This window comes from Nycticebus coucang, chromosome 20, assembly GCF_027406575.1.
Source record: "Nycticebus coucang isolate mNycCou1 chromosome 20, mNycCou1.pri, whole genome shotgun sequence".
NCBI lineage: Eukaryota > Metazoa > Chordata > Mammalia > Primates > Lorisidae > Nycticebus > Nycticebus coucang.
The window spans coordinates 24,345,857-24,361,027 of NC_069799.1; the positions used below are offsets into that span (position 1 = coordinate 24,345,857).

At 41.6% G+C, this 15,171-nt stretch overlaps 1 long non-coding RNA gene across 1 annotated transcript in view; it reads left to right on the plus strand.

Annotated features, from left to right (window-relative positions):
* The window catches only part of LOC128573124 (uncharacterized), a 58,807-nt gene extending 47,698 nt beyond the window's left edge, over positions 1 to 11,109 (plus strand). The window contains exons 2-3 of the long non-coding RNA XR_008376319.1: positions 10,445 to 10,571; positions 11,024 to 11,109. This is a non-coding gene — a long non-coding RNA (uncharacterized LOC128573124). The remainder of the gene's footprint in view (positions 1 to 10,444; positions 10,572 to 11,023) is intronic.
* Positions 11,110 to 15,171: the final 4,062 nt, after the last annotated feature.

Sequence of the window (15,171 nt, forward strand, 5' to 3'; positions counted from 1 at the left end):
CCAAAAGTATTTGTGTTGTTAACAAAGTGCTGGGTATAAAGGACTCTGCTGTGTTCTCTAGCTGAGTGCTGCTCTTGTCTAGGACAAGTAACACCAATAATAGGGGGAATTGTTGAAGAAGCCATTTCATGGACTCGCTCAAAAAGTGAAAAATTTTATTCAAATTCACTTCCCAAAAGCCAAACTCAGCCTAACAGAGTTGGTAGGGAAAAAAGCAGATTATTCAAGAGCAACATAAGGGCTCAGTGTCTGTCGGTCAGTGGTTAGTGCTCTGACCACATGGTCTGGGGCTGGTGGATTCGAACTGTCCCAGGCCTGCTAAACAAAACAAAATACCAGGGCATTATGGTGGGCACCTGTTTTTCTAGCTACTATGGAGGTTGAGGCAAGAGAATTGCTTGAGCCCAAGAGTTTGAGATTGCTGTGAGCTGTGACGCAACAGGACTCTACAGAGGATGACATAATGAGACTCTGTCCCAAAAAAATAAAAAATAAAAAAAGAGCAACATGAGGAGATGGCAGACTAATGTTGCAAAAACCACCTCATACTCTCTGCAGACCAAAAGGCTGTGAAAGGAAAAGGAGCCTGGAAAGCTTTGTGCAGGAGCTTTCTGTGTGTAGGTCCCCCTGGTTTGTTGCAAAGGTTACTTGCCATCTGGCAGTCTGCTGGAGGATGACAGTAGTGGAGGTTAACTGCTCAGCATTTTTCTTCACCGGAAGTTCTGCAATCTTGGTTCTTTGGTTAATTGCTAAACACCCATTCCTGAAATTCTTTTTTGTTTGAGACAGAGCCTCAAGCTCTCACCCTGGGTAGAGTGCGGTGGCATCACAGCTCACAGCAACCTCCAACTCCTAGGCTTAAGCGATTCTCTTGCCTCCACCTCCCAAGTACCTGGGACTACAGCCGCCCACCACAACCCCCGGCTATTTTTTAGTTGCAGCTGTCATTGTTGTTTGGTGGGCCCAGGCTGGATTCGAACCCACCAGCTCAGGTGTATGTTGCTGGAGCCTTAGCCGCTTGAGCCACAGGTGCTGAGCCGATTCCTGAAATTCTTAAACAAGGACATAAATAGCCATTGTAAAAAAAAGTGACAATTTGCTTTAAGATAAATTGCTGCTCTTGCAGGATCCCATACTTAGAGGGGCCCAGGATACTGAATACCTTGTGTGCGTATTAAAGCCTGGGAGGCGATGCTTCCCTGAGTGGTTCTCAGCCCAGGCTTCCAGATAGGATTCCATGTCCAGTTTGAAGAAATGCCATCATCTGTGATTCCACCTTCTCACAGTTTCTGTTAGTCTGTGTTGTTTCATCCACATGGTTTTAATTATTACCCCCATGTGATGTTAAGGTTAGGCCAGTGTCAAGCATGAGAGTTTTAAAATGTGTTCAGGCTCCTTTCCCAAGAGAGGTCACAGGGCCTGACCTGCTTGTGCTTCATGGGGACAGGACAGCACCACCAATATTATCTTGCCATAGCTAAAATTGCTTGCAGGGTAGGGCCCTTGAGGGCAAGAATTATGAAAGTCACACTTTGGTTTTTATGTGAAAGCTCCTTGTTCCAGACTGTCTCCTGTAATAAAGAACTGGAAAGGATATATATATATACACATATATGCACACTTTGTTTTGCTTCAAGGTTACTCAGCCTGTGGATGTGGTGGGAGCAGGTAAAGGGGCTGTGCTGATACCTTTAAAGCCATATTACCAGGATGCAGGTGGAATAAATATCCGGGTACTCTCACCTCAGAAGGAAATCATGGGCAGTCAGGGAAAGAGAAAGAACTGGTTGCTTCTCAGCTAAATGTGTCTTAACGCAGGGTTGTGACTACCTTTTCTTCTGCAATATCTCACGTTTTGAAGTTGGAAATCTTTTCTTCTCTATGTGCGATGTTCCTGCCTAATGAGCTTGTTTCAAATACTCTTTTGTCCTTTTTTTGTAATAGTGAAGCGGCTCTGAGAAATCCTCCTCCCTTCCGTATACAGCAGTGTCTTCTCTCCATTCTCTCCATCCAAATTCCCATATCCCCTGGAGAATTTTCATCACAAATTTATGTTTATAATAAATTCTGTTTTGTAATTCTGCAAATGTTCCCTTTGTGCCTATTTTAACTTTTTTTTTTTTTGCAGCTGTCATTGTTGTTCGTGTGGGCCTAGACTGGATTCAAACCCTCTAGTTCAGGTGTATGTGGCTAATGCCTTAGTCACTTGAGCCAAAGCACCGAGTCTTGTGCCTAATGTAAATGGAAATGAGTGGATACCCATGGTGGATGATGTTGGGTCATTGGATATTAACAAAGCAGGGGACTAAGTACTGTTCAGTTTTGGTCTGGAAGCGCCCTCAGTGCTGTATAAAATAAGGTGATACACATGCAGTTTACAAAAGATGGCATTAATGGCCTAGAGTAACTCAAAGTTCTCAAAATCAGAAGTTTTAGAAAAGCTTTGCTTTCTAGGATGCTAAGGAGAGTTTTTAAAGATAGCATTAGAGATTAGAGAATAGGGCAGATATCTGTATGTTTAGTGGGTTTTTTTTTGTTGTTGTTGTTCTTTTTTTGAGACAGAGTCTCAAGCTCTCACTCTGGGTAGAGAGCCTTGGTATCATAGCTCAGAGCAAACTCCAACTTTTGGGCTTAAGCGATTCTCTTGCCTGAGCCTCCCAAGTAGCTGGGACTGCAGGCACTTGCCACAGTGCCCGGCTATTTTTTGGTTGTAGTTGTCATCGTTATTTAGCAGGCTCAGCCTGGATTTGAACCCACCAGCTCCCGTGTATGTGGCTGGTGACCTCGCTGCTGAACTACAATCGCCAAGCCTGTATTTTCAACTTTGAAAAAATTTTTTTTCACTGGTTTTTATCAGAATATGATTAAGTGCTTTGGGGAGAGTATCAACTCATATGCACCTTCTGAGATTCTATTTTTATACCTTGTTTGGAAAATAAGGGCTCTAATGTTCATTTACTGGGTCAACATTCAACTGGGATAAATCCAGTCTCATGTGAGATAAAATACTATCAAAGGACAAAAATATTGGCATCCCCATTAAGCTTGTTGGAAATTCAAAAATGAAGCTTTACCCAATATCTTCTGAGTAAAAAACTGCATTTGAGTCTTGGCGCCCATATTATACTGGTTACTTGCCACCCACTTGCACCAAGGCTGACATGTTCCACCCCAGCCCCCCGGCCCCCCAGCCAGCTAAAGAACAGTGACAACTGCAAGAAGAAAATATCCAGGTGTTGTAGTGGCTGCCTGGAGTCTCAGCTACTTGGGAAGCTGAGGCAAGAGAATCTCTGAAGCCCCAGAGATGTGAGCTGTGAAACCATTGCACTTTACCGAGAGCGATATAGTGAGACTATGTCTCAAAAAAAAATAAAAAACACAACCCACAAAAACTTCAGTTCATGCTTACACACATTAAAATCATAGGGCTTCCATTTACCTCACCATGATATTTTCACGTACGAAATATGCACAGGTGGAGAGGGAGACAAGATGGCTGACTGAAGCCAGCTTTCAACAGAGGCTCCTGTCCAGAAGGAGAGTTAAGGGACAGGAATTTAGTAAGTATCCTGGTGGATGTGAGCCTCACCGAGAGAGAAGTTGAAAAACGCACATCAACACCGCTGAGGCAAGCTGTGATCACAAGGACGCAAACAAAAGAACGCTTACTTCTGGATATTCTGAGGCCACACCCCCTGTCTCCCTGGGCAACCGAGGAGGCCACCGGTGAGCCGGGGATTTCCTGACACTGCTCACAAACCCGTGAAGCTTCCAGGGCGGGGCCGACCCAGAGAGGTGTTCGGACGCAAACCTCCAGCAGCAAAGACGTTTGAACTCAAAACAGCCCGTCTTCTGTAGGCGATTTCAACAGGAAAAGAGATAGAACCCTGCAAAGTTGTCTGTTCTGTTCTGTTCTGTTAGCAGCATCCATCAGTGATGGGGCTAAGGCTGAGTGAACACCTCCTTCCCATCACCTGCATCAAACACTCAATGATGTCAGGCCCCATCTCCTCCTGCTAGATAGCGGCAGTCTGCGGGGGCCTGGCAGACTTCCTTGCGATTCAGGCAGGTGCAAACCCCTGGAGTGTCTGTTCACTGCAGGCAACTGGGTTAGCCATCTGCAGAGATACCAGTGACTGGGTCCAACGGAGGGGCAAAGTGGGGAAGGAGACGTCAACCTTCCCAGACTGCTCTGTTTGCTGGGTGGCTCCTCCTGACTCCACGCTGCACTGGGGTGAGCCGTGTCAGAGGAGTCACCAGGCCCCTGTGATCCAGTTCCCAGAGACCTCTTGAACCCTTCCACCCGAGACAAGTGCCGATTGAGACAGTTGATTCGGACCTTTTGAACTGGGCTAATAGACTGAGGACTCTTCAGGCGGTGCCCTGGGTGTGCGATTGTAGGAAGGTTTGATTCTCCTTTTCCAACTGGGGCCAGAGGTGGGCAGGCGGGGTGACTTAATTGCTGATTTTTCCACACAGCTGAGACTTCAAGCCAGAGTAGAAGTTGCAATAGGATTTAACAGAAACCAGCTGAAAACAAGACAGAACCACTTTGCTCCACCACACCAGACAGGGCCCCAGTTTCTCAGGCCACAACACTGTACGGGCCCTCGATAAAACCCCAGGGGAAAAACCAAAGGGAGTAAACCATGGGGCGGAATCAGCGGAAAAACTCTGGTAACATGAATAACCAGAATAGATCAACCCCCCCAAGAAAAGATACGGCAGATGTGATTGAAGATCCCATTCATAAACAACTGGCTGAGATGTCAGAAGTCGAATTCAGAATTTGGTTTGCAGACAAGATTAATAAAATGGAATTAGGAATTCGAGGAGAAATTCAAAAATTGTCTCAAGAATTTAACAAATTTAAAGACAAAACCACCAAAGACTTAGACACAGTGAAACAAGAACTTACAGCCCTCAAAGATATGAAAAATACAGTAGAATCCCTCAGTAACAGAATGGAGCAAGCAGAAGAAAGGATTTCTGACATTGAAGATAAAGTCTTCGAACGCTCCCAATCTCTCAAAGAGGAAGAGAAATGGAGAGCAAAAACGGATCACTCACTCAGAGAGCTCTCAGATAATTCGAAAAAAAACAACATAAGTGTTATAGGAATTTCGGAGACTGATGAAGTAGCTGCCAAGGACACAGAGGCCCTTCTACATGAAATTATGAAAGAAAATTTTCCAGACATGCCTAGAGAATCTGAAATTCAGATAGCAGACAGCTTCAGAACCCCAGCACGATTCAACCCCAATAAGCCATCTCCCAGACATATCATAATTAGCTTCACTAAAGTTAACATGAAAGAGAAGATTCTCAAAGCAGCCCGGCGAAAGAAAACTATAACGTACAAAGGTAAGAATATTAGAATAACTGCAGATCTCTCTGCTGAAACTTTTCAAGCAAGAAGAGGCTGGTCATCAACTTTTAATCTCCTAAAGCAAAAGAACTTTCAACCCAGGATCTTGTATCCAGCTAAACTGAGTTTCATCTATGATGGAGAAATTAAATACTTCAATGACATCCATATGTTGAAAAAATTTCCCATAAGTAAACCAGCTCTTCAGGATATTCTCAGCCCTATCCTCCACAATGACCAACCCAATCCTATACCACAAAAGTAAACTCACTCAGAAACTTCGGGTCAAACTCCAACTTCCACACTGGCGAAAGGATTAAAAATGTCCACTGGACCTTTGAAAAACTCGATACCCAAAATTCCACCAGTCTTATCAATACTCTCCATCCATGTGAATGGCTTAAACTGTCCTCTAAAGAGGCATAGGTTAGCTGACTGGATACAAAAACTCAAGCCAGATATTTGTTGCATACAAGAGTCACATCTGAAATTAAAAGACAAATACAGACTCAGGGTGAAAGGATGGTCATCCATATTTCAGGCAAATGGTAATCAGAAAAAAGCAGGTGTTACAATTTTATTTGCAGATACAGTAGGCTTTAAACCATCAAAAGTAAGGAAGGACAAGAATGGTCACTTCATATTTGTTAAGGGTAATACTCAATATGATGAGATCTCAATTATTAATATCTATGCACCCAACCAGAATTCACTTCAATTCATAAGAGAAACTCTAACAGGGCGGCGCCTGTGGCTCAGTTGGTAGGGCGCCGGCCCCATATACCGAGGGTGGCGGGTTCAAACCCGGCCCCGGCCTAACTGCAACCAAAAAAAAAAAAAAATAGCCGGGCGTTGTGGCGGGCGCCTGTAGTCCCAGCTGCTCGGGAGGCTGAGGCAAGAGAATCGCTTAAGCCCAGGAGTTGGAGGTTGCTGTGAGCTGTGAGGCCACGGCACTCTACCGAGGGCCATAAAGTGAGACCCTGTCTCTACAAAAAAAAAAAAAGAGAAACTCTAACAGACATGAGTAACTTGATTTCCTCCAGCTCCATAATTGTCGGAGATTTCAACACTCCCTTGGCAGTTTTGAATTGATCCTCCAGAAAGAAGTTGAACAAAGGAATAGATTTAAACCTAACAATCCAATATTAAGATTTAGCAGACATCTACAGAACATTTCATCCCAACAAAACTGAATACACATACTTCTCATCAGCCCACGGAAATTACTCCAAAATTGACCACATTTTAGGTCACAAGTCTAACCTCAGTAAATTTAAAGGAATAGAAATTATTCCATGCATCTTCTCGGACCATCATGGAATAAAACTTGAATTGAGTAACAACAGGAATCTGCATACACATACAAAAATATGGAAGTTAAATAACCTTATGCTGAATGATAGCTGGGTCAGAGATGAGATTAAGAAAGTAATCGCCAAATTTTTGTAACAAAATGACAAGGAAGACAAAAACTATCAGAACCTCTGGGACACCGCAAAGGCAGTTCAAAGAGGGAAATTTATAGCACTGCAAGCCTTCCTCAAGAGAACAGATAGAGAGGAAGTTAAAAACTTAATGGGACATCTCACGCAACTGGAAAAGGAAGAACATTCCAACCCCAAACCCAGTAGAAGAAAAGAAATAACCAAAATTAGAGCAGAATTAAATGAAACTGAAAACAAAAGAATAATACAACAGATCAATAAATCAAAAAGCTGGTTTTTTGAAAAGGTCAATAAAATAGATAAACATCTGGCCAACCTAATCAGGAAAAAAAGAGTAAAATCTCTGATCTCATCAATCAGAAACAACAAAGACGAAATAACCACAGACTCATCAGAAATCCAAAAAATCCTTAATGAATATTACAAGAAACTTTATTCTCAGAAATATGAAAATCTGAAGGAAATAGACCGATACTTGGAAGCACGCCACCTTCCAAGACTTAAGCAGAATCACGTGGAAATTTTGAACAGACCCATATCAAGTTCAGAAATAGCATCAACTATACAAAACCTCCCTACAAATAAAAGCCCGGGACCAGATGGTTTCTCCTCAGAATTCTACCAAACCTTTAAAAAGGAATTAGTACCTATATTACTCAACCTGTTCCAAAATGTAGAAAAAGAAGGAAGACTACCCAACACGTTCTATGAAGCAAACATCACCCTGATCCCCAAATCAGGAAAAGACCCAACAAGAAAAGAAAATTATAGACTGATATCACTAATGAATATAGACGCAAAAATATTCAACAAGATCCTAACAAACAGAATCCAGCAACACATCAAACAAATTATACATCATGACCCAGTTGGTTTTATCCCAGGGTCTCAAAGCTGGTTCAATATACATAAATCTATAAATGTAATTCAGCACATAAACAAATTAAAAAACAAAGACCATATGATTCTCTCAATTGATGCAGAAAAAGCTTTTGATAATATCCAGCATTCCTTCATGATCAGAACACTCAAGAAAATTGGTCTAGAAGGGACTTTTCTTAAACTGATAGAGGCTATCTACAGCAAACCCACAGCCAATATCATATTGAATGGAGTTAAATTGGAATCATTTCCACTCAGAGCAGGAACCAGACAAGGCTGCCCATTGTCTCCATTGCTTTTCAACATTGTAATGGAAGTTAAGTCCACCACAATTAGGGAAGAATAGGTGTTCAAGGGTATCCATATAGGGTCAGAAGAGATCAAATTCTCGCTCTTCGCAGATGATATGATTGTGTATCTGGAAAACACTAGGGACTCTACTTCAAAACTCCTAGAAGTGATCAAGGAGTACAGCAGCATCTCAGGTTACAAAATCAACATTCACAAATCGGTAGCCTTTATATACACCAACAAGGGTCAAATTGAAAAAGCAGTTAAGGACTGTATCCCATTCACAGTAGTGCCAAAGAAGATGAAATATTTGGGAATTTACCTAACAAAAGACGTGAAAGATCTCTATAAAGAGAACTATGAAACTCTAAGAAAAGAAAAAGCTGAAAATGTTAACAAATGGAAAAACATACCATGCTCATGGCTGGGAAGAATCAACATTATCAAAATGTCCATACTACCCAAAGCAATATATAATTTCAACGCACTCCTTATTAAAGCTCCACTGTCATATTTTAAAGATCTTGAAAAAACATTACTTCGTTTTATATGGAATCAGAAAAAACCTCGAAGAGCCAAGACATTACTCAGAAATAAAAACAAAACAGGAGGAATCACACTACCAGACCTCAGACTTTACTACAAATCGATAGTGATCAAAACAGCATGGTATTGGCACAAAAACAGAGAAGTAGATATCTGGAACAGAATAGAGAACCAAGAGATGAATCCAGCTACTTACCGCTATTTGATTTTTGACAAGCCAATTAAAAACATTCAGTGGGGAAAAGATTCCCTATTTAACAAATGGTGCTGGGTGAACTGGCTGGCAACCTGCAGAAGACTGAAATTGGACCCACACCTTTCACCATTAACTAAGATAGACTCTCATTGGATTAAAGATTTAAACATAAGACATGAAACTATAAAAATACTAGAGGAGAATGCAGGGAAACCCTTGAAGAAATTGGTCTGGGTGAGTATTTCATGAGGAGAACCCCCCGGGCAATTGAAGCAGCTTCAAAAATACACTACTGGGACTTGATCAAACTAAAAAGCTTCTGCACAGCTAAGAACACAGTAAGCAGAGCAAGCAGACAGCCCTCAGAATGGGAGAAGATATTTGCAGGGTATATCTCTGACAAAGGTTTAATAACCAGAATCCACAGAGAACTCAAAATGCATCAGCAAGAAAAAAACAAGGGATCCCATCGCAGGCTGGGCAAGGGATTTGAAGAGAAACTTCTCTGGAGAAGACAGGCGCAAGGCCTTCAGACATATGAAAAAATGCTCATCATCTTTAATCATCAGAGAAATGCAAATCAAAACTACTTTGAGATATCATCTAACTCCAATGAGACTAGCCTATATCACAAAATCTCAAGACCAGAGATGTTGGCGTGGATGTGGAGAAAAGGGAACACTTCTGCACTGCTGGTGGGAATGCAAATTAATACATTCCTTTTGGAAAGATATATGGAGAACACTCAGAGATCTAAAAATAGATCTGCCATTCAATCCTGTAATTCCTCTGCTAGGCATATACCCAGAACACCACAAATCACAACATAACAAAGATATTTGTATCAGAATGTTTATTGCAGCCCAATTCATAATAGCTAAGTCGTGGAAAAAGCCTAAGTGCCCATCGATCCACGAATGGATTAATAAATTGTGGTATATGTATACCATGGAATACTATGCAGCCTTAAAGAAAGATGGAGACTTTACCTCGTTCATGTTTACATGGATGGAGCTGGAATATATTCTTCTTAGTAAAGTATCTCAAGAATGGAAGAAAAAGTACCCAATGTACACAGCCCTACTATGAAACTAATTTGGGACTCTCACATGAAAGCTATAACCCAGCTACAACTTAACAATAGGGGGAAGTGGGAAAGGGGGAGGGGTGGGTAGAGGGAGGGGCATCGGTGGGATCACATCTGTGGTGCATATTACAGGGGTATTTGCGAAACTTGTTAAATGTATAATGTAAATGTTTTGGCACAGTAACTGAGATAACGCCGGAAAGGCTATGTTAACCACTGTGAGAAAAATGTGTCAATTGTTTTATGAAGCGAGTATGTGATGCCCCATGATCATATCAATGTATACAGTTATGATTTAATAAAAAAAAAAAAAAGAAATATGCACAGGTTATAGAGTATGATGTAAGTAGGCACAAGAATCCACATGCCTGTATTGGTGACCTGATTTTTGCATTGTAAATCCAAAAAGCACAGTATCTACCTTGGGGTTGTGGATGTTACCCCTCCTCTTCCCTCATTGTTAGAGAGCACATGAGGGAGTATCTCTCTGCTATACTTACTACATAATACCATTCAGTCATGTAGGTCAAAAGAAGTTCTCACCCACTCATTTATGTAAAAATGAAATTAAAACATCCTATGACATCATGATAAACATGGTTTTTGTTAGTTTTTTTCTTCTTTTTCAGGAACTGTTGGCATTCAGAGATGTGTCTATAGAATTCTCTATGGATGAGTGGGACTGCCTGGACCCTGCTCAGCAGAATTTGTATCGGGATGTCATGTTAGAGACCTACAGACACCTGGTCTTCCTAGGTGAGGATAACTTACATACACATTTCCTACTATACACTAAGCATTTCTCTGTAGGTGGGTTTTGTGGAGATTCTTCTTTGACTGCATTAGTTTCAGATTGTTGTTTCTAAGGAAAACATAAGTTCTTGGTGTAGAAAAGAAAATATTTCAGATGTTATCTTGGCATTATATCTTTCCCTACATTGAGGGAATTTCAGGAATGCAGAAGCTTAGAATCGTTGCCCATACCTTTAAGCCTCATTTCTAGCACCAAATTTTATTTGCATAGTACTGGGTAGTGGAGCATTTTAAATCCTTTTAAAATACTGTAAAGTATCTGTCAGAAACCTCAATTTTTAGATTATTCTTTTGGGATCTCTAAAATGTTGTGTTCTCTATTCTATGAAGTTACTAGATTGTTAACTGATGAAGCCTGACAAGCGTCATGTTATCCTTTTTTTGTAATGAAACAGGGCTTGCCATCTCTAAGCCAGAGCTCATCACCTGTCTGGAGCAAAGTAAAGAACCCTGGAAGGTGAAGACTCACCAGACAGTGGTCAATCACCCAGGTAGGTTGGAGTGAATGAAGCAGATAACACTAGTCAGAGGTCCAAAGTTGAAGGAGGAAACCAAACAACGCAACGTGATTAGGGAAGCTCAGCTTAATTGGAAATGATTTCTGGGAAGCCTGGGTTTCTTTCTCTTGTTACATAAAGGCACCTCTGTTCTTGTTTTCATTTCTTATGTTTATTTTCTCAGAGAGACAAAGGCTCACTGTGTTGCCATCAGACTAGCATGCCATGGCATCACCGTAGCCTGGTCTTTTCTTTTTAATTTTTAGAAGTTTAGTTTTCAGTGATGTTCTTTCTCGTTTATAGTGAAAAGAAAGAACTTTCTATGGCTTATCTAGGACTGCAAAATTGGACTGCTGTTCTATTTTCAGAATATAAAAATATTTCTGTATTTTTGAGGATCTCTGAAACATTTTTAAGAAATTTTCTTTAGGCCTGGTGCCTATAGCTAAAGTGGCTAAGGAGCCAGCCACATACACCAGAGCTGGTGGGTTTTAATCCAGCTTGGGCCTGCCAAACAACAATGGCAACTACAACCAAAAATCAGCCAGGTGTTTTATCAGAGCACTTAAGAATCTCCCCCAAATATTAAAAAAAACTCACGTTATTTAATTTCAACATTTTCTTTACATGAACTGTGATAAAAAATTTAAGTTGTGTATGCTCTAATTTCTCAACTTTGTTTTATTTCTTTTTATATTTTTGAGACAGAGTCTCAAGCTGTTGCACTCAGTGGAGTGCAGTAAAATCATTGCTCACAGCAACCTCGATCTTTTGGGCTTAAGGGATTTTCTTGCCTTAGCTTCCCAAGTAGCTGGGACTACAGGTGCCTACAACATCACCAGGCTATTTTTTGTTTGTAGTTGTCCTTGTTGTTTGACAGGCCGGGGCTAGATCGAACCCGCCATCTCTGGTGTATGTGGCTGGCGACGTAGCTGCTGAGGTACAGGTGCTGATCCCAATTTATCAACTTTTTTGTTGTTGTTGTTTTGAAACAGAACCTGAAGCTGTTGCCCTGGGTGAAATGCCATGGCATCACAGCTCACAGCAACCTCCAACTCCTGGGCTTAAGCGATTCTCTTGTCTCAGCCTCCCAAGTAGTTAGGAGTAAAAGCACCTGCCTCAACGCCAGGTTATTTTTTGGTTATAGTTGTCATTGTTGTTTGGCAGGCCGTGGCTGGATTTGAACGTGCCACCTCTGGTATATGTGACTGAGCTACAGGCGCCAAGCCCTGATTTCTCAACATTAACATAGTTAAATGTATCTACTCTGTACATTTCTTACGTATACTATGTCATTGGGGAGTTACAGTATTCTCAAGCATATATTAAATTCTCTCTTGTTTCAAAATCAGTCTTATAAACTTTTTCTGGACGTTTTCTCCCTCTATCACCCTGGGGTTGACTTCAGAGGCATTGTAGATCACAGCAATGTCAAACTCTTGTGTACAAGTGATCCTCTCTTTTCAGCCTCCCTGGTAGGTGAGACTAGACCCATTTCCAGAGTGCCTGGGTAGTTTTTCTATTTTTAGTAAAGAAGTGGTCTTGATCTTTCTCAGGCTGGTCTTGAACCAGGTGATCCACTGGCCTTGGCCTCCTAAAATAATTAAGAATACAGATACGGGCCACCATACCTGTCATAAATAACCCTTTATAGGTATTTCTTGCTTAGGTTTTGCTTATCAGGACTGTATTACGGACACACACGCACACACATACACAGAAACACAGTAGACCTTTGTAAGTTGACCACCCAAAGGATTGTAAAAATCTTGTCAACACACATAGGTCATTAGCATAAGGAGCTTGGCCTAGTGTTCTGATATGTACTTGTAGTGCATGCCCAGTCTACGTACATTAGGTGAACTTGGAAAAGTGTTTAATGTAGGGAGGTGGTCAATTGGGTGTCTGTCTGTATGTACATATACACACAAATAGATATATAAATATCTCATATACACACACACAAAAAGTGCCAAGGTCTTCAGGCCTGTCTCCATTGTCATGAGTAAGTATCTCCCTTTAGGTCTCTGGATAGGTGGGAACAGCCCCAGATCATGGCTGGGAGAAGTTGGAGATGCCCACATAATCACTTCAGCATTATCAGTGGGGCTTGGCACCCATAGCCCAGTGGTTATGGCACTCGCAACACCCACCAAGGGTGGCCGGTTTGAACCCAGCCCAGGCCTGCTAAACAACAACTACAACTGCAACAAAAAAATAGCCAGGCATTGTGGTCGGTACCTGTTGTCCCAGCTACTTAGGAGGCTGAGGCAAAAGAATCACTGAAGCCCAAGACTTGGAGGTTGCTATGAGCTGTGATGCTGTAGTACTCTACCTAGCACAACATATTGAGACTCTGTCCCCCCTCTAAAAAAAGAAACAAAATTCTCAGTGGGACAATTTTATTTTAGTGTTCATTCTGAGTATGATATATGATATTTCATTGTGATTTTGCTTTGCATTTCTTCAGCAGCTACTAATTTTGAGCACCCTTTCAAATGCTTGTTATCCATTTATATATCTTGTTTGAAAAATGTCAGTTCAATCCTATGTCACATTTTCTTTTTTTTTGTTTTTTAGAGACAGTGTCTCACTTTGTCACTGTTGCTAGAGTGCTGTGATGTCACAGCTCACAGCAACCTCCAGCTCTAGGGCTTAGGTGATTTTTTTGCCTCAGTCCCAAGTAGCTGGGCCTATAGGCGCCTGCCACAAAGCCTGACTATTTGCTACAGTTTACCCTGGACTGGGTTTGAACCTGCTTTTCTAGGTATATGTGGCCAGCGCCCTACTCACTGAGACAGGCTCCGCCCTTTCATTTTTTTTTTTTTATTGAGAGTTGCTCTGGGTAGAGTGCTGTATCATCATAGTTCACAGCAACCTCAAACTCCTGGGATAAAGCGAGTATCTTGCCTCAGCCTCCCAAGTACCTGGGAGTCCAGGCACCCGCCTCAATGCCCAGCTATATTTTGGAGAAGAGGTCTCACTGTTGCTCAGGCTCTTCACAGCCTCTTCTGGCCTGAAGCAATCCTCCAGCCTCATCCTTCAAGAGTGCTAGTATTACAGCCCTGAGACACCATGGCCAGCCTTATTTTGCTAGTTTTGAGTAGAGAGATCTGTCATGTTTGTTTGTTAGGTCTGAGTAATACACCATTTTCAAGTTGTCTGTTACCTTATTAATCTTTTTTCTAACCTTTAGTTGATTATTAAAAATGGGGTGATATGTAAGGGTATATGGCACACCTCCTGGGTGAGGGACACAACTATAAGCGGGACTTTACCTAACAAATGCAAACACTGTAACCTAATTTTTTAATTTTTGTTTTTTGAGAGAGTCTGAAGTTGTTGACTTGGGTAGAGTGCCGTAGTGTCTTAGCTCACAGCAACCTCCAACTCCTGGGCTCAAGTGATTCTTTTGCCCCAGTTATTCTGTTTTGTTCTGTTTTTGTTTTTTTTGAGACAGAGCCTCAAGCTGTCACCCTGGGTAGCGTGCTATGGCATCACAGCTCACAGCAACCTCCAACTCCTGGGCTGAAATGATTCTCCTGACTCCGCCTCTGAAGTAGCTGGGACTACAGGTGCCTGCCACAACACTCGGCTATATTTTGGTTGCAGCAGTGATTGTTGTTTGGCTAGATTCGAACCCACCAGATCAGGTGTATGTGGCTGATGCCTTAGCTGCTTGAGCTACAGGCGCAGAGCCCGGTTATTCTATTTTTAGTAGAGATGTGTGTCTTGCTGTGCTCAGGCTGGTCTGGAACACATGAGCTCAAGCTATACACCCTCCCAAAGTAGTGTGATTATAGGTGTGAGCCACCGTGCCCGGTGTGTGATCTAATTGTTTATACCCTCATATTAATCTGAAATTTTAAAAAAGAAAAAAAAAAAACTAGGGTCTAAAATTAAAAATGACCATACAGCTGTTTCTTCCTTTGCTTTTGCCATGATTTATTTCTTATGTTTGGAATCAATGGTGTATCCATGTTTATATTATACAAGATATGTGGTATACCTAAATGAGGTTTGTGAGTATATGTAATAGATAGTGA